The sequence below is a fragment of the Giraffa tippelskirchi genome, chromosome 1 (assembly GCF_054371585.1).
Source record: "Giraffa tippelskirchi isolate mGirTip1 chromosome 1, T2T-mGirTip1v1.2.pri, whole genome shotgun sequence".
Taxonomy (NCBI): Eukaryota; Metazoa; Chordata; class Mammalia; order Artiodactyla; family Giraffidae; genus Giraffa; species Giraffa tippelskirchi.
This window is the reverse complement of record NC_137275.1, coordinates 112,060,466-112,080,697: the sequence shown is the minus strand read 5'-3', so window position 1 is coordinate 112,080,697 and position 20,232 is coordinate 112,060,466. Positions and strand designations below refer to the sequence as shown.

At 47.3% G+C, this 20,232-nt stretch overlaps 1 pseudogene across 1 annotated transcript in view; it reads right to left on the bottom strand.

The window, feature by feature from the left end:
* The window catches only part of LOC145506017 (solute carrier family 71 member 2-like), a 126,327-nt pseudogene extending 122,687 nt beyond the window's left edge, over nucleotides 1-3,640 (bottom strand). Inside the window, exon 1 of the transcript XR_014053452.1 lies at nucleotides 3,142-3,640. The product of XR_014053452.1 is annotated as a solute carrier family 71 member 2-like (transcript). The remainder of the gene's footprint in view (nucleotides 1-3,141) is intronic.
* Between the last annotated feature and the right edge of the window lie 16,592 nt (nucleotides 3,641-20,232).

The window sequence follows — 20,232 nt, the reverse complement described above, 5'->3', positions numbered from 1 at the left end:
TGGCACTGATCCTGAGAAGCCATCCATCAGGGATCCTATCTGGTATCCTAGTACTGGCTTTTTTTTTTTTTTTTTAAGTTTAATTAGAGGATAATTGCTTTATAATATTGTGCTGGTACATCAACATGAATCAGCCACAGGCATACATATGTTCCCTCCCTCTCATCTCCTACCCCTCTAGGTTGTCACAGAGCACTGGGTTGAGCTCCCTGTGTCACATAGCGAATTCCCACTGGCTATCTATTTTACATATGGTGATGTAAGTGTTTCCATGTCTCTCTCTCAATTCATCCCACCCTCTCCTTCCCCCACTGTGTTCACCAGTCTTTTCTCTATGTCTGCATCTCCACTGCTGCTCTGCAAATAGGTTCATCAGTACCATCTTTCTAGATTCCATACACATGTGTTAATATACAATATTTCTTTCTCTTTCTGACTTACTTCACTCTGCACAATAGGCTCTAGGTTCATTCACCTCATTAGGACGGACTCAAATGTGTTCTTTTTTATAGCTGAGTAATATTCCATCATACATATGTATAATTTCTATATCCATTCATCTGTCAGTGGGCATAAAGGTTGCTTCTATGTAGTTCATGAACACTGTGAAATACCTAGTATGCTAAATTCAGCTGTATTTTCTTTGCAGAAAATCTTTAATTCTCATTAGATGCTCAAAGGTAAATAACTCCAAAAGGAATTTCCCTTTACCTGGTAATAGGAAATATGCTTTCAATGATAATGCAAATAATTCTGACACCATGTTTCAAGGTGTTACATACACACACAACTAGGGAGAGACAGAGCAAAGAAAGGACACTAAAAAAAGAACTTATTTTCTACACACACCTCCCTTTTCTAGAATGCGATGATCTCTTAGAATAAACACACGATTTCCTTCTATTATTCAGGTCAATACATCTATTTGCCAACCAAATCCCTGGACATGGGCAGTCTTGCTTGTGATTATTAGTAGCATCTAAGAACCTGAAACAATGAATACACTATTATAGAATCAAGGTATAAGGAAATTCCAACACATCAAGATGAACCAATTCTTGTTGTTTAGTTACTAAACAACTGGGGAGTGGGAGGTGGAGGCAAAGAATGTAGCACCTGTTAGCAACACTAGAAAGAAACTACAAGCAGGAAAGACACATGATTTGCGGGTACTGGCATATGACATGAGCATATTAAAGGCATTCACTTCTTTCCCAGGCCACACATATTACAAAACGTGCCACTGGATGAACTCTGTTACCTGCCCATTCTACTGATCTCACTAAACAGAGCAAGCACCAAAACTCATTGTCAGTATTCACTGCAATTTATCAACACTGACTAGATGCACCCTCAGAGACAAGGAAAGACTGGACAGGAATCTATTCCTAATTAGCATCAAGACTCCTATCAGGGAATCAACTGTCTCAGTTTCATTGAATACACATCTCTCAAAAGTTTCTGCTCTAAGCACATAAACTTAGCAATTAAAATTTTTAGGTTGGAGTCTAGTTCCTATATAGATTATTAGTACATGGGAGAGAATTGAATGCTTTTTATCAGTCAGGGATCACTTATACATTCTGACCAATCATTTATGTCCGAAATATTGAGAAAGGTTGTATAACTTGCCGTAAGTTATATAGGTAATAAAAGGTCGAAAGGGAAATTCCAAGCATGCTCACCCAATCATTATGCTATAATGTGTCAAATTGTCAGGTTATTTTTTTATACAATAAGCCATGGAAAGCCAATGAAAATATTTAAGAATAGCAATAATGATCATATTTACATTCTTGATTCCACTGATCAATAAGGTGGAGAGCAACCAGATGGTAAAGCAACAGTATCAAAGCCAAAATCTAGCTCAAAAATGCTGAGGAACTGAACCACAGGAATGCAGAAAGGATAAAAAAACAAAACAAAAAACTAAAATCTTTACCTGGTAAACCTAGATAGACTTATTAATGTATTAGATGAAAATATGGAAAAGGATGAAGGAGGCTACCTCCAAGGTTAGTACCTTGGCCAATGGTCAGTAATTATGGTCTACTGATTCAAAGACAGGAGGAGGAGCTGGCAATTTGGTCTCCTTTAAGCGGCAGGAAGACAAGTCTAATTTTTATGTAATCAAAAACAAAACGAGAAAACCCAATTCTATAGAATTTCCCTCCTCCTACCAAAAAACCTTTCCACTTTCCAGAAATATTATCTTTGAAATGAGGAACCCTTAAGGGTTTTTGGTTTTCCAAAAATAAAAAGTCATTTGGGCAGGAGGGGGTCTTCAACATCATTTAGCATTCTTTAAAAGCAAATTAAATCCGAAGCCGATTGCATATAATTTAATTTTCTTAAAGTTTCTATTTTTCTTTGGAAAAAAGTCTCGTTGGCATTAGTTTGTATTCATTGTACCATTTCTGTTTCCTGTCTAAAAGAGACTCCAAAAAAGATCTTTAAGAAATGACACTCTATGCTTAAGAGTTCCACCGTCAGACATCTAAACGCCACGGACATAGTCTGTTCTGCCGAACCCAGTCTGAATCTCACGTGAAACTGTTCAAGAAATTGGCCTGAATAAACTCCTCAGTCGTGCCCTGGGATCGGCAGCTCCCTCTGAAATCCTGCTCACCAAACGCTGCAGAGACAGCCTAAAGAACCAAGAAGGAACAGGAAGGAGCTGCCCAGCCTCCACGCCACCTTCCGGGTTCAGGGTCCAGGGCCCAAGGCAGGTTCTGAATGCTCTCCGCACATCTTCTAAGTTGGCTCAAGCCAGAAATGCACCATGAAAGCAGTACCGGCTGTCACGTGTATGGAGAACTCTGAAAAAATCAAATTACTTATATTCACAATCCCACATCGGGCGTCTTCTGAAACAACCAAGTCGCCTAAATTTTAATCTAGCGGCGAGCAACGCTAGGAAAGCCTAGCAGTGATGAAGTCGGCTGGCTGAGTCGGAAAAGGAAAGGCTTTCCGAGAGCCAGAGCCCCTGCGCCGAGCCGACGGTCAATGTTTCATCCCCAGGGGAACCAGATCCCAGTCCCGCACCGGGCGTCCCTGCACTCCGGCCACAACACGGCCCAACCTCCCCTGACTCCGGGTTTCGGGCTGAGCAACGCGTCCGGCCTCCAAGCCCACGCTCACCGAGTTGCCGCCCGCGGCCCGCGAACCCGCGCGCTTCTCTGGCATGGCTCCTGCCTCCGCCTCTGACGCTGCTTTCTCCTCCGGAGGTTCCGCGTTCATGCTGCGGTCATGACTCCGTCGGCTCCGGGCGCCCCGGAATTACAGCTAAGCTGCAAAAGCGGCGGCGGGGCCCGCGCTCTCATGGACTCTGCGGCCCAAAACGGCCGGCAGGTCAAGCGGCAGGCCAGCGGCGAGGCCGTGGGTTGTGAGGGATGCTGAGGCAGCAAGAGCGCGACTGCAGCGGCCGCAAGCCACAACCGCCGAACCGAACAAAACTCAGGTAGCTGCCCACCTCTTCATCCGCGGGCCTGGGCAGTCAGAAGGCCGAGCGCCCGCCCCGCCCCGCCTCGCCCCCGCTTCCCCACGAGCTGCCACGGGGAAGTAGGCCTCGGCCCGGATCTCAGCTCCCGCCAGAAGCTCGGCGCCAGCGCCCGAAGCCTCAGCGGCGGCCGCCCACCTCAGGCCCCGCCTCCACGTTTCCGGAGCCTCCTTGGCTTCCGGATTCCGCTGCGCGCCAGAAATGCGTCATCTTCTAAGGCCTCCAACCTTATTTTCTTTTTCCTGAGCGGATGTGGACAAGTGAGAATGTCAGGTGCATTATTGTTAGTGACTGCACTTTTGGCCTTGGTTTGGAAGCCAAACCGCCGAGCTAATTTTTTCTGATGCCCCCAACAGTTATATGGATGGGCACGTTCTCAGTTCAGTTCAATCGCTGAGTCGTGTCCGACTCTGCGACTGCTATGGACAGTACAGCCAGGCTTCCCTGTCCATCACCAACTCCTAGAGCTTGCTCAAGCTTACGTCCATACAGTCAGTGATGCTATCCAACCATCTTATCCTCTGTCGCCCCTTTCTCCAGCTTTCAAACTTTCCCAGCATCAGGGTCTTTTGCAATGAGTCAGTTCTTCTCATTAGGTGGCCAAAGTATTGGGGCTTCAGCATCAGTCCTTCCAATGAATATTTAGGACTGATTTCCCTTAGGATTCTCTGATAGTTCTAATATGGAAATATGTCCCGATTCTGAAATCCTGAAATGGGAACTATAACTACCATAGTTTGTTCCTATTCAGAATCTGAAGCTGACAAGAGCTTACCTGGGCTGTGGGATTCATGGGAGGACATACAGGTCCCTGTTCCAGTTCAGAGCTACTTGATGGTACCAACACGTTGAACATGAACTGATTACTTTGGTGGCCAAACGCATGGCTTTCTTTGTCCACTGATGCCAAATAGAAAATACAGAGACAGAGTTTGGAGGAAATAGAAAAATGGCTTTAATGCTCAGCCAGTGGAGAGGGGAACACAGTAGGCTCATACCTCAAGAACTGTGCCCTCGCTCCATGAGCGCTATGGAGTCTTATATAAGATCAGGGCTTGCAGTCAGGAGTCGGTGATGAGGAACAAAGGTGTAAGGAGCTTGCTTTCTTCCAAAATCAGTCATAGACTGGTGTCAGTAACCCAGTAATCAAGTCTGACAATTTGTGGCTCTGTGGCCTTCTTTCTGATATATAAAAAAGAAGAACTACAAGGGGAAGAGTGTACTATAAAGATGAGCACCAGATACAGTTTGTATTTAGCATACAAAGGATAATAGGTGCAAAATGTAGCTCCTGCAGAGTTAGGGGGCAGAAAAGCTAACTTACTTACAGGCATGCAGAGTTAGGATGAGTTAAAGGAAGATAAGTAAGAATGTTCAGGCTGCTCACTGTTCTCTTTATCTTCATTATTCTCAGGAGAGGAAACAAAAAACTTATTTCTTCTTTTTTTTCACTGAAACAATTACTCAAAGTCTCAGATCCTCTTTGGATAAAATGCTGATGGACAGACCAGGTAACACTAATGGTTGTGATTCCATAAATGCTATTGTTATGATTACTGGCTGGAAAGGACCTTGTGAGATATTACATCCTACTTTGCAGATGCCAACCCAAGTTTCGAAAGCAAAGTGGCTTGGCTAGTTAAAGAGCTAATGTAACAGACAAAATCTCCACAAATTTGGGGTACAAATATAGTAAGAATATTTTTTATTAGATATTTGAGTGGTGAAATGAAAGTATCTCCTGAATATCAGTAAACAACAAATGTCACAGCCATCAGTGATTTCTGGCATCCAAATGTGAATGAGGGCTCCCCAAACTGCGATCCAGTGGATGCTGCCACCCCCCCCACACACACAGTGATTGCTGAGGAGCTGGGGGAATGCAAGAAACAAAGTGAACAAGGAAACAGGATTGACCCCAGATAGCTGAGGTGCACTGGAAAGGAATGAATTCAGTAAGCCCAGAAGCTTGCCTCTTCCAATACATAGAATGCTAAATTCCTTGATACCTAATCTTGGATGTTCAGACTGCTTGCTCCCTTTGTTGCAAACTTGTATACAGCCTGACTTTCCGTCCTGTCTCATTTGAGCAGTTTTCTCAGAGTTACTGAGGTGCTATGTCCCAGTTTCAGAGTCCTAAACATTTCCACCAATTAAAATAACACTCTACTTTCAGGTTGTGAAAATATGTTTTAGTCGACAGCATTCAATGCCTCCTTTAACGAAGATAAACACTTTGACTCTGAAGAACTTATGTCTTTCTCCTTATTACTGAGCCACCAGGGAAGCCAAGTCAATGGATACACTATAGCAAATCAAACAAAAATCTTTAGGATTGTAGAAAACATATTTGAAACACTAACAATATAAGATGTAAATCAATAGTAAAAAGATTTTTGTTTGAGCTGACATCTAAGAGATTAGGTTTTCCTCAAAACCCTGCCAGGTAGATTACGTTTGTCAACATTGGGGGAAATTCCTCTAAGCCAACAGTTTTAGATCGCTGATAAAGAACTTTAAGAAGGGCTTTGTAGGAGATTATGGAGTCAGGGTGACCCCCAGGAAGCTTTGTAACTTATGTGAGCTCCATTGGTCATCTGTTAACTTTGGATGGCCACCAGACGGCACTTTCCACCTGCCCACTGTCCAAGCAGTGCCCCAGGTAGTCGCTGGTACTCCAGGACATCCAGATTAGTTTCCATACATAGAATCCTGGCTTCTAATAGCACAGACCCTTCCCCCATGGGCAAGATTTTGCACAAACAGACAGGGACAGAGTAGGGTATTTGTGGCACAACCACTCAGAAAAAAGAAAGGAGGAAAAAAACTTACATTCCAGGGAGATCTAGTGGAAGACCCACTACTGCCCCTGCCATACGTTCCCCTGACTCCACAAGCCCCAGCACAGCCAGCTCCAGACTCATTGCCAGATAGTCCACCCCTCCGTGTCCCCTGCACCACCTCATGAGCAAGACTCCAGCCCCGAGCCAGTAGGGAAGGGTTCTGCTCAGCCAAACAATATAACCAGCTGGCTGCAGCCCATCAGATGCCTCTGCAAGAAACTCAAGGTCCTCAACAAGTGAACAAGGATGGCTCAGTCCAGCCTGGTCACTCCATCCTCCACTACCAGCCCTTCAGCACTACTCATCTCCTAAACTGAAAACAGCGTAACCTAGTATACTCTGATAAACCATAGGCTATGACTAACCTCCTAGAGTCCATTTTCCACACCCAGCAGCCTATGTGGAACGACAGTCGTCAGCTCCTTACGTCTCTCTTCACCACTGAGGAAAGGCGATGCATCTCGACAGAAGCCCAAAAATGGCTCCACGGACAAGCCCCCACAGAGGTCTTAAATATGGAAGAATGGGCACCAGAAGCAATGCCGGAGACGAGACCTAATTGGAATTTCAAACCAAAGAAGGACAAGAAACCCTGAGTTGCTACCGTGATGCCCTTCTACATGGACTTTGAGTGGGAGCCAAAAAACCCAGCAATATGTCCAAAATTATAACAATACTCCAAAAAGTGGATGAGACCCTCAATGATTTCTGTGAAAGACTATGTGAAGGGTTCCAGACATACACCCCGTTCGACCCTGAGCCAGCTGAGAATCAATGGATGATTAACGCTGCCTTTGTGGCTAAATCCTGTGCAGACATCCAATGAAAGCTTCAAAAGCTGGAAGGCTTCACTGGGATGAATGCCACACAGCTCCTGGAGGTAGCAAGTAAAGTCTTTGTGAACCAAGACCGTGAAGCCCAACGAGAAACAGATGAAAGAATAAAACAGAAAGCAGCCTGGCTAGCAGCAGCACTGAGGAGCTCAGCTCCAGTGAGACAGACTGTTCCTGCATGGAAAGGGGAAACTAAGACGTGACCACCTCTACACTATGGCTAGTGGCAGCTGGCTAGCAGCAGCTCTGAGGAGCTCAGATCCAGTGAGACAGACCGTTCCTGCATGGAAAGGGGAAATTAAGAAGTGACCACCACTATGCTATGACTAGTGGGCCCATTGCAAAGAAACTGGACACTGGAGAGATGAGTGCCCCCATCACAGAGGGACATCTAAAGAGTCGAAGAGGTTCGGTCAACCCAACAAAGAAATCTCACTGTCCAAAACCTTATCAATCTGGCCAGAGCGGAATCAGACGAGGGAAGACAGGGCTTCCTGATCCTGGGCCCCAGGGAGGCCATGGTCATGATGAGAGTAGAGGGCCAATCAATGACTTTTATGGAGGATACTGGAGCTGAACACTCCATGGTAACCACAACTGTGGCTCCTCTCACAGGCCGACCAACAACTATTGTTGGGGCCACAGGGGACATGGCAGCCCACTCATTTTGCAAGGCCCGTTCATGTCACCTAGGGAGCCATCTGGTGACTCCTGAATTTCTGTACTTACTGGAATGCCCCATTACCTGCTGGGTAGAGACTTACTGACAAAACTGGGGACACAAATCACCTTTGCCCCTGGAAAGCCTGCGAGCCTCACCCTGGGGAGCCAATCGGCTTTGATGATGGCCATGCCCATGCCCAGGGAAGGTGAATGGCTTCTCTATTCCTCAGGGAGGGAACAAATAAATCCCCCCAGGCTGCTGAATAATTCCCTGATGTCTGGGCAGAGAACGGACCCCCAGGTTTGGCCAAAAACCATGCCCCCATTGTAGTGGACCTGAGGCCAGGAGCCACTCCTGTTGGGCAGAAACAATATCCAGTACCATGGGAGGCATGCCTGGGAATTCCGGATCACATCCAGCGCCTACGAGATGCTGAGATCCTAATAAAATGTGTCTCCCTGGAACACTCCACTCTTACCAGTCAAAAAGTCTGGAGGGAACGATTACTGCCCTGTCCAGGACCTCTGTGCTATCAACAGTTCAGTGATCACCATCCATCCAGCGGTCCCAAATCCCTATACTCTCCTGAGTCTCTTACCTGCTCAGGCAAGCTGGTTCACCTGCCTTGATCTCAAGGATGCATTCTTCTGCCTCCAGCTGCCCTTGTTTGCCTTTGAATGGGAAGATCCACACCCTGGGAGAAAGATACAGCTGACTTGGACTTGACTGCCACAAGGCTTCAAAAACTCATCTACCCTGTTTGGTGAAGCCCTGTCTGCGGACCTTGCTGCCTCTCCCGTAGAAACTTTAAACTGCACCCGACTCCAGTATGTGGATAACCTGTTGCTAGCCAGTCCCACCCAAGGGGACTGCTGGAGGCACCAGAGCCCTGTTGGCTCTAGTCTCTACCACAGGGTACAAGGTGTCATGGAAAAAGGCTCAGATCGGCAGACCGGAGGGCAAGTACTTGGGGTTTGTCATCTCAAAAGGGCATCGGGTGCTTGGACGTGAGAGGAAGCAAGCCATCTGTTCAATACATCAGCGGAACACCAAGAAAAAAGTCCGTGAGTTGCTTGGGGCTGCCAGATTCTGCCGAATCTGGATACCAGGTTTCTCTGAAATTGCCAAGCCTTTGTTTAAAGCCACAGCAGGGTCTGATAAGGACCCCATAGAGTGGAGACCTCAACAGGGAAAGGCCTTCGAGGAGATAGAGACTCTTGACCAGCGCCCCAGCATTAGGGCTGCCAGATGTGACATAGGACTTTAACCTCTTTGTACATGAGAAAAAGTCACACTGCACTGGGGGTCCTCACACAAACAACTGGGCCATGGCAGCGCACAGTCACATTCCTGTCCAAACAACTGGATCCAGTGGCTGTGGGATGGCTGCCATGCTTCCAGGCATTAGCTGCCCCTGTGGTTTTGGTCAGAAAAGCAGATAAGCTTACTCTAGGACAAAATATAAATGTAAAGGTTCCCCATGCTGTTACTGCCCTGATGAACAGCCAGGGGCATAAGTGGCTGACCAACTCCAGGATGACTTACTATCAAGGACTGCTTTGCGAAAACCCACAGGTCCAACTCGAGACTGTGTGGACACTGAACCCTACCACCATTTTACCTACGAAAGTGGGGTCATACCTATGAAGAGGTCATAGATGAAATTTACTTGAGCAGGCTGGACTTGACAGACATTCCCCTCCAGAACCCAGAACTGGAACTGTTCACTGATGGAAGGAGTTTCATCCAAGATGGGCAGTGCAAAGCAGGCTATGCCATAACAACAACTGATTAGATAGTGAAGGCTGAGGCCTTGCCACAAGTGTAGTCAGTACAATGGGCTGAGCTATGGGCACTCACCCAGGCACTAAGGCATGCCAAAGGGAAATGAGTCAATATCTATACAGATTCATGGTATGTCTTTGCTACTTTACAGGTTCATGGAGCCATTTATAAAGAAAGGGGACTATTGACAGCAGGGGGAAAGGAGATTAAAAACAAAAAAGAAATTCTTCAGCTGTTTGAAGCAGTCTGGAAGCCTTCCCAAATGGCAATCATCCATTGTAAAGGCCATCAGTGAGGAACTGATCCAGTCAGCAAAGAAAGTTGGTTGGCTGACCAGGCAGTCAAGGAGGCGGCAACCCAACTGAGCCCCTCAGTGGACCCCAGGTCAACCTTTAAGGTCCTCTTGACACCAAAATTGCCTCCATCCTCAGGGTATACCAAGGAAGAAGATCAGTGGACTCTAAATGAGGGAAGAATGAAAGAAAAGGAGGGGTGGTGGAAGCTCCCAAAGACTCTTTGTCCCCAGCAATATAGCAGTCCAGCTGGTAAAACATCATCATGACACAACTCATTTAGGAAAAACTGCCTGGAGAGTTTACTGAGCTGCTGCTGTTTCATTCCTAAGCTTCCAACCCTATGTGTCAGATCAGTGCTGGCTGTGTGACTTGTGTGCAAAGCAACACCAGCCAAGGGCCAAGACCCAACCCACGGGTGCAGACAGTTGGGACACTGCTCTTTGAAGGTCTAGAAGTGGACTTGATTGAACTCAAGCCCTATAGGGGCTACAAGTATTTACTTGTGGTAGTCTGCACCTACTCGGGATAGGCTGAAGCCTACCCACACGCACTGAACAGGCACGAGAAGTGGCCAAGGCCCTACGAAGAGACATAACCCCGAGATATGGGCTGCCTCTCTCCCTAGGGTCTGACAATGGGCCAGCTTTTATGTCTGAGATAATCCAAACTTTATCCAGGACACTGGGAATCAAATGGAAGCTTCACACCGCTTACAGGCCACAGAGCTCAGGGAAAGTTGAATGCATAAATTGGACCCTCAAGACTACATTAGCCAAACTCTGTCAGGAGACCCGTTTATCTTGGGTCGACATGTTATCCCTAGCCTTACTCAGAGTCTGATGCACCCCAAGGTCCTCAGGCTATTCTCCCTTTGAGATCTTATATGAGAGAACACCCCCAGTGATAGGAAAACTCAAGGGAGACCCCCAGCAACTAGCTGATCTGGAGATGTCCTGACACGTCCAGGCCCTGGGAAAAGTCTTCCACCATATCTCCAGAGAAACCTTAGAAAGGACATCCATTCCTTTGGGCAATCGGGTTCATCCTTGTCAGCCAGGATATGAAATATGGGTTAAGGACTGGAAAAAGGAACCACTTCAGCCAGTCTGAACCGGCCCTCACATGGTCGTCCTGGCAACCCCTACTGCTGATAAAGTTACAGGTGTCGTCCCTTGGATCCACCACACCAGAGTCAAGAAGACAGCAGCTTCCTGTGATGAGGACACCTGGAAAACATTTCGGGACCCCCAAAACCCCCTCAAGGTCTGGTTCCAAAAAGAACAGCCCTCACCCACAAAGGATGCTGAGCCGTGCTCTAGTCACTGACTAGTCAATGCACAGCAGAAGCTTGAGGGTCTGGCTATCAAAATATCAATGGATATTTGTCAACCCTGACCTGTATCCCTGATTGGTACTATTGCTGTGCTCTTCACTACAGGACTAGCTTCAGTCACACCCTAAGACTGGGGATTGAGTCAGAAGCTGCAGTTAGCTGTCTGTTATCTTGCCATAGTGGGAAGCTTCATTCTTTTTAGATGTCTTTTATGATTGATTCTCCCTAATAACTAAATTGCTCCACAGGATAGCTGACCCCTCCTTCACAATAGGCTCAGTTGCTATAGCCGTGACAATCCAAAGATGGGGAGAAAACCTTTTGCTAGTGTTCAGTTATCTGTTGCGTGCAGGCTGCTTTGCAGCCTTTTGGTGTCCCTTGCTGTAACAGATGGTGCCATTCCTTACCCATCATGCACCTGTCAACATTAGAGTCAACCCTTGTAAAATTGCTTACTTAACCATCAGCTAGAACAATGTATAGATAGCCAACCCTATAGGCCAATCACCTACTGCCTTCTTAACCATGTGATATATATCCAGGGCCCTGGGTGCCAAAAATGTTTTCAAGTTATGCCCTCCACTGCTGCTACCTTTTCCCCACCAGAGGATCCAAACTCGTGCCCATTCAGAGGCTCTGACACCATGGCATTGCCATCATGCCCCTGTGCCTCCATGTACCCCCAAATGCCACACAGATTGTTACAACCCAGAACAGGTGTCTGTCTGACAAATAAATGGAAAAACCTACTAGACATGGACAATAAAGCAGACAAACGAAATCAGGGACCAACTTTGCCCTAAAAAATCAGGCTCTGACTATTGGCATTATGACCCAGGTTACAGACTTAACTCCCTTTTAGACCCTTGTCTGTACCAGTTTCTCAATGCAACTCATTGCCTTCTTAATGACACCAACCCCCAGCTGGCCAGGGATTGCTGGTTTTGCTTATCCTTAGGAGCTCCATGGTACTTAGCTACACCAGAACCACCATACAACAGCCATGGGAACTCCTACAGATCCACACTTACAAGGGCCAGACTTAAGGACAATTGAGTTAACTCAAAAGGCTCCAGAATGGTTTACAAATGATGGAGGAACTGAAAGTGAAGTCACTCAGTCGTGTCCGACTCTTTGCGACCCCATGGACTGTAGCCTACCAGGCTCCTCCATCCACAGGATTTCCCAGGCAAGAATACTGGAGTGAGTTGCCATTTCCTTCTCCAGGAGATCCTCCTGACCCAGGGATTGAACCCTGGCCTCCCACATGGTAGACAGATGCTTTACTGTCTGAGGCACCAGGGAAGTCCAAACCTGTAGATAATTTAGCCAGGGACCAATGTAATAAAATTTTAAAAGGTGAGTGGCCCATTCATCCTCCCACAAACACAATATGGTGCCACCCCCATCAAGGCCTTTTCTTTCTTTGTGGGACAGATGCTTACTTATGTCTACCAGTCAAATGGATGGACCTTAGCATTCCTCACTCCCCAGATGAATATTGTTCCTAACAACCAGACTCTCATCATACCTTTGGCAGCACATATGTGGTCAAAAAGAGCCATCCAGTTTATATCCTTACTAGTTGGTCTGGGAATTATGGCTGGGATAGGTATGGGAATAGGAGGAATTGCTTCATCAACCACCTTTTACCATACACTATCCAAGGACTTCACAGATGACATTGAGAGAGTAACCAAATCTTTAGTGGCCTTACAGGACCAACTAGACTCCCTGGCTGAGGTGGTTTTACAGAATAGGAGAGGGCTAGACCTACTGACAGCTGAAAAGGGAGGGCTCTGCCTCTTCTTAAACAAAGAATGCTGCTTTTATATAAACCAATCAGAAATAGTCAGGGACATGGCCCAACAGCTAAGGGGATGAATCACAAAAAGGAGAGAGAAACTAGCTAGTTCCTGGGTTAATTGGAACAATATCTGGAGCCAGGCATCGTGGCTTCTCCCTTTAACAGGTCCTCTCTTCATGTTCTTGACAGCACTCTTGTTTGGCTCTTGTATTCTCAAAGCAATTACCTGGTTCATAACCTCTCAGACTGAATCCGTCAAGTTACAAATAGTAATAGCTTAATATAGCTCCCTAAATGATGCGGAGCTCTGAATGTCCTACCAAAACATGAGATGATGCTTTCTACAAGTGGTAGAAGCATCAAGAGTGGGGAACGAAGAGGAAAGTTAAAATTTTACATCACCTTCTGCTCCTTCTGCCTCTTTAACTCAGCTTGCTCCTTACAAAGTCTGGGTCACATAGGTCACATAGTCTCAGAAAGTGGGGATTTACAATACTAGGAACTGGAGCTTATCTCACTCACCCTTGTTCTGCTCTTTGCAATTGCCCAGCCCCTGCAAACCTGCTTCATCATGCCTGTCCGTGTAAAGGTCAGGCATCCCCCTCCCCACCTTGACCACTGTTCCCACACGCGGGAAACCCCTTAGTTTCAACCAGCCTGTTAGCAGCTAGTATTGCCCACTATAGTAGGTCTATAAAGACTCTGTGACCCCTTTGTTCAGGGCTCAGAGCTGGGAGTGTTAACTCCTCTGGGCCTGCCTGTGTAATAAACCTGAGATCTCCAACTCTCTGATTGCGGTGTTTGGTTTCTCAATTACTGGTTTCTGCAACATTTCGAGTAAATAACACCTGTCTTCGAGGAATGTTCTAGGAATGTTCATCAAGTCACAGCACAGACATTCGAGAGTTAATTGCAAGATGTTTCACTCATACCCTTTAAAAAAAGTCACAGGAAATGATGTCAACCTTGCTAAATATTAGAGAAATCCAAATCAAAACTACAATGAAATATCACCTCACACCAGTCAGAATGGCCATTCTCAAATACTCTACAAAGAACTAAGGCTGGAGAGGATGTGGAAAAATAAGAACCCTCCTCCATCAATGCTGGAATGTCAATTGGGAACAGCCGCTATGGAGACAGTGTGCGTGCATGCTAAGTCACTTCAGTCATGCCTCTTTTCAACCCTGTGGACAGTAACCTGCCAGGCCCCTCTGTCCATGGGATTCTCCAGGCAAGAATACTGGAGTGGGTTGCCATGCCCTCCTCCAAGGGGATCTTCCCCACCCAGGGATCGAAGCCACGTCTCATATTTCCTGTGTTGGCAAACAGGTTCTTTACCACTAGTGCCACCTGGGAAGCCCGTGGAGACAGTGTGGAAGTTCCTTAAACAATGAAACTGGGAACAAAATTAAAATACTTCTGTTGACTTAAAAATATTCACAACCTAAAAGTTGAGATTGATGTTTTATTTGGTGGGAATTTTTAGCCCAGGAGACACTATCTCAAGTTAACCCTGAGAGAAGTGCTCCCAGGAGGTGAAGGGAGGAGCCAGGTTACATAGAACTTTGTAACAAAGGACAGGTAGTCTGAATATAAAATGATTATTGTTAAAGAAAACCAGATATCCTGAGTCAAGGAATTGAGTGTTTTTCTTATGCAGACAGGCCCAGAGGAGTTAACACTCTGAGCCCTGAAACAAAGGGATTACAGAATTTATAGACAGATTATAGTGGGCAACACTAGTTGTTTCTAGGCTGGTTTAAACTAAGGGGTTTCGTGCATCCAGGAACAGCAGTCAAGATAGGGAAGGGATGCCTGACCTTTACATCGACAGGACAGGCATAATGAAGCAGGTTTGTAGGGGCCGGGCAATTGCAAAAGAGCAGGACAAGGGTGAGTGAGATAACCGCTAGTTCCTAGTATTGTAAGCCCCCACTTTCTGGCTATGTGACCTATGTGATCCGGACTTTGCAAGGAACAAGCTGAGTTAAAGAGGCAGAAGGAGCAGAAGGTTATGTAAAATTTTACTTTTCCTCATCAGGTTCAGGAACATGGAGGCCTCCCAGGTTCCCAGTTCCTGTGCCCCAGTGACTGTGAGCTCCTCCTCCAGGGCGTATGGCCAACCCCCACACTAATTCCCCTCGACACCCATGGCCCTGGCCAAGCCTAATCCCTCCATCAGGCCCTGACAAAGCTCCCTGCCCCCTCGGTGCATCTCACATCCCACCCCCAACATGGTCTTTCTGAAACCTAAACAAGACCATGCCCCTCTCCTCCCTGTGATTCCCCTCACCTGATGAAGCCAGGCCTTCATCCCTTCCAGGGGACTCTAAGGGCCTCATTCTCTCCAGACTCCACCTGTGTGGCCGCTGTCTGTGCCTGTCTATATGGGCCTGTGGTGATCTCCTAAAATGAGGATTATTTTATACAAAAAGAATGGGGTGAATGGTGGCCCCCAAAGATGTGTCCCCTCAGAACACGGGAACAGGGCCATATCTGAGAAAAGGGTCTTTGTAGATGTAGTTAAGGATCTGAAGGTAGGGTTATCTAGGGTTAGGGTGACCTTCAATCCAACCGACAGAGTCCTTATAAGAGACGAAAGAGGACACAGAGAAGCCTCTTAAAGGTGGAGGCAGAGATAGGAGGAAGGGGGCCACAAGCCCAGGAACCCCTTGAGCTGGAAAAGGCAGGAAGGATCCTATGGAGGGACCTCAGCCCCGCGCCACCTTGATCTCAGGTGTCTGGTCTCCAGGAGTGGGGGAGGATGAACTCCTGTTGCTTTAACCCACCCAGCTTGTGATCATTTGTTAGAGAAGCCACAGAGCAGTCACACAGACTCTGCTCTGTAGGATCCTAGAAGTGTGGGTCTCACTAAAGGCAGATGGAGGCTGGATTACAGAACCCTTAGAGTCAGCACTGGGGCCTAAGAAATGCTAAAGCAGTAGCTGGACGTCAGAATGATGAGGGGTCAAGTCTGAGGCCTGTCCCTAGCGGTACTGGCTGCACACGCCTCCCCAGGTTCTTACACTGGTACATGTGGTGTAACATCTCAGTCCTGAGGACATTTAATATCACTGTTCACATTGCTACTTAAGAAGCCACCAGTTACACAGGTGAAAACCCAACTGGGACACTTGCTACAAGGATGAGCAATTCTGAAGATGGTTAGGGGTGGGGTCTTAGTCACGTGCAGCCAGCAGCCCCCTCACCCCACCCACTCCCCTCCCAAGGAGGGTCCTCAGTGGGAAACTGGGAGACCCTATGGAAGCATCTCTAAGTAAACGCTGGCTGACCCCCAGGCTAGCTGCTCCCGAACCTCATCGACCCTTCCCAGGTAAAACACTGGAATATGTGCAAAGACTTCATAGGCTGGAGTAAAGTGTTTGGAGCCACTCCAGCAACAGCACGCTTGCTGAGTTGGCCCCTGTAGGTCAGGCAGGATGGTCCTGGCCTGGGTGATCTTCTGGAAGCTTTCCACTTTCTTAAGTTACCCCTCCTATCCTGCTCCAACTGCCTGTTTTCTTGTTTCCTCACTTATGCCTAGGAAGACTTCCAACAGCAGGTACAGGCGACACAGTCTCTTCCTTAGCAAGTGGCAGCCTACCACCTCCTGAAGAAGGTCCAGCAGAGCCCCACGCAGCCTGGATCCTCTGAAACGCCATGGCCCCTCACTCTCTCACCAGGCCAGTCCTGTAACTTCCGGGCAGAGGAGACAGCATCAACTACAGCTGCAGGCCCTCTTGCTGCCTTGAGGGGGTTTATATAGACCTCAACCCCAGGCACACATGCAAAGGGCGGGCCAGCCAGGTCAGCCAATCGTTGTCCATCTGGGCTTGTGGTTTCAGAAAATGGGCCTCATTGTGCTGGCCAAGGTTCCAGGAGCACCTGTGGGTCCTGAGGGTGAGGATGGATATGGGGCTGCAGCTCTGACTTGTTTTCTAATCATTTTATCTGGCCCACAAGCGGGAGAGAATTTCAGGAAGGCTTTCTTCTAATGAAAGGGACCCAGGGGTCAGCGAGAGGAGGGGTGGGGGTGGAAACAGGCTCAGTGCCCACGTGCTATGGAAGCCTCTGGAAAACCTGCTGGAAGGAGGCCGCACACAGTGAAGCCCAGGGTCACAGACCTGTCCAGAAGCTGCAGTTTGTTACCTCAGGTCCTGCTCTGAGGGGCTCAAGGTCAGATCTGTCCAACCGAGGCATTGAGGGTGCTCTGCAATGAGGGCTTTGTGGACAGTTCCTGGGTGCTGAGCCCTGTGGGATATCTGCCCAGGTGAGCCCCATATCCTGGGAGCTGCCTTCCCTTAGGAATCCCGTGCTCCTGGGAGGGGCAAGTGAACAAGTATTCTCTCTGTGCAGCCATCACAGAGTAGCTTAGTGACTGTCACGTGGGCAGTGCTGGGATGAGATGAGAACAAGGACATGCTGTGAGGTGGTCCCCTGAAACCCCCCTGGCCCATCAGAGTGAAGAGGTTGGTAGGTGGGTACTGCTTGCTGTGCTGGTATGGGAGGCCACGTCCCCTGAAACCCCCCAGGCCCATCCAGAGTGAAGAGGCAGGTAGGTGGGTACCGGTTGCAGTGCTGGGATGAGATGAGAACAAGGACATGCTGTGGGGTGGTCCCCTGAAACCTCCCTGGCCCATCAGAGTGAAGAGGTCGGTAGGTGGGTACTGCTTGCTGTGCTGGTGTGGGAGGCCTCATGGGTACGTCTTGTTTCTTCCCCCTGACACCACAGAGGCCTCCCCCAGACACAGAAGACAGCCTGCCCAGGGACAGTGGGAGCTCCTGGTGACCAGGCACGGGATGTGAGAGGCAAGGACCAGGCCGAGGGGCCCCTTCTGCTCTGAGCTGGGAGTGGGCAACAAGTGCTGAGTGTGATCCAGGAAAGCGGCCCTGCGATGGGAGACTTGTTGAGGCCGTCTCAGCATGAGTTGGAAAAAAATTTCCAGACATAGAGTGTTTCAGAAGAGAGTGAGTTTTTATTAAGAACAAAGAGCAGAGATTAAGTGGGCACTGTGAGCACAGCGGGCCAACCTGCTGACAGACTAGGGAAAATCGACAGCTTTCGTGGGTTAAGAACCAATTTTTATAGCTTCAAGACAAAGAAAATTCCTGCTGGAAGGTTGATGTTAGGTGATTGGATGGGGCACCATAGGATGTTGACTGGAATGAGCATCTTTGCTTGGCGGGGGGTCAGGAAACTTGTTAGTGATGATCAAGGGCTTTTGGGAACAGTTGCAAAGGGGCTTAGTCAGCTTCACAGGTGACCTTGGTTCTGGGCTCCACTACTGTGGCCTTGGAGCTGAACTCACTCAATAAGAATGACATTGCTTCAGAGTAAAAGTTCCATCGACTTGTTCCATCAAGTTTTCTTTGTAGGAGAGATCCAGTGATCCTAGGTCTGTTTGGAAAATGCTTGGATACTGCAGGGATACATACCAAGTGTGAACCTGGATCCTGCACCTTGTTGGCAAAATTTGCATTTTCTCTCTGTTGTCCCTAAAAGGGTGCAGGCTGGCAGCACCCCTGAAAAACACTATCTTTTTTTGCCTTTCATTCATCAAAGGAACATATATTTCACAACATTCTGTTTGCTGAGAGTAACAGACTGCTTGGAAATTCTTGCTTGGAGGTCATTTTTAAGTAAAAGACCCTGTGTTACCTTAGGGAAGGCCCCCCACAGTCACAAAGAAAAACAAACAAACAACAAAATGGGGTAAAAGCATCTGTTCCGTGAAAGTCTCTGTAGGGGGGATCCACTGATCCTAAGTCTGTCTGGAAAATTCTTGGATAGTGCTTCGACACATACTGAGTGTGAACCTGGATACTGGACCTTGTTGGCAAAATTAGCATTCTCTCTCTGTTGGCCATAGTAGGTTTGGGCTTAGCAGCTGCTTGAAAATCAGTCCAATGGCTGATGTCCCACTTATGACAGCAATAGCTTTGGTCAAAACCCTGGGATTTCTGAAGCAAGCAGGTGGCTTGCAACTCCTTGCAGCAAAATAATTTCCATTGGAATGTCAGCTAAAATAGGTAAAAACAGTATGGCACTCAGCTCAATCAGACACACTCCTGCAGCCTTTCTCCTTGTGGGTATTCCCAGCATGAGGTAGTAATCTGTTCACAAGGCTCTGAAAGTGCAGGGAAACATATTTGCTGTGACTCTGAAAATTAGGGCCTCTGTGGAAATGTGGCGTTCTCACATCTTAGAATCTAGACAGTTGCTGAAAGATGGATGCCTGAAAAGCACTCTTCTTATTGCCATTCATTCAGTGAAGGAGCATAGGTTTCCCAGCATTCTGTTTTCTGAGAGTAACCCATTACTTGCAAATCCTTGCTTGGAGGTCATTTTTAAGTAAAAATTTCCCCTTACCTTTGTTATAGTAGGGAAGGTCCCCACACTCACAGAGAAAAGCAAACATCAAAATGTCAGTTCCATCAAGTTTTCTCTGTAGGAGGGACCAGTGATCCTAGGTCTGTCTCAAAAATTCTTAGATACTGCAGGGACACATATTGAGTGTGAACCTCGATATTGGACCTTGTTGACAAAACTAGCTTTTACTCTCTGTTGGCCATAGTAGTCTGGGACTTAGCAGCTGCTTGAAAATAAGTCCAGTTGCTTTTTTCCCACTTATGACAGCAATAACTCTGGTCAAAACAATGGGATTTCTGAAGCAAGCAGGCAGTTTGCAGCTCCTTGTGGCGAGATCATTTCCACTGAAATGTCAACTAAACTAATGTCAATATTAGGATCCAGTGATCCTAAGATTGTCTGGAAAATTCTTGGATACTGCAGGGACACATACTGAGTGTGAACCTGGTTATTGGATCTTGTTGACCAAATTAGCGTTTTGTCTCTGTTGGCCCTGAAAGGGTGCAGGCTGGCAGCTGCCTGATAATACACCCAAACGAAATTTTTGTACTTATGACATCAATAGGTTTGTTCACACCTTTCTGATTTCTAACACAAGCAGGTGGCTTGCAACTCCTTTCTGCAGGATCATTTCCATTGGAGTATCAAGTAATCTAGGTAACAACAACTCGAGCTTGGTTGGTACTCAGGGTTCCTCTTGACTTGCGGTAGGGCTTCCTGTCCAGTTCCCTTGGGGCAACTTGTCTCTAGCAGGGATGTGCATGGCAGCTCCTATCTTGTTGCAATGATGGGTGGCTGC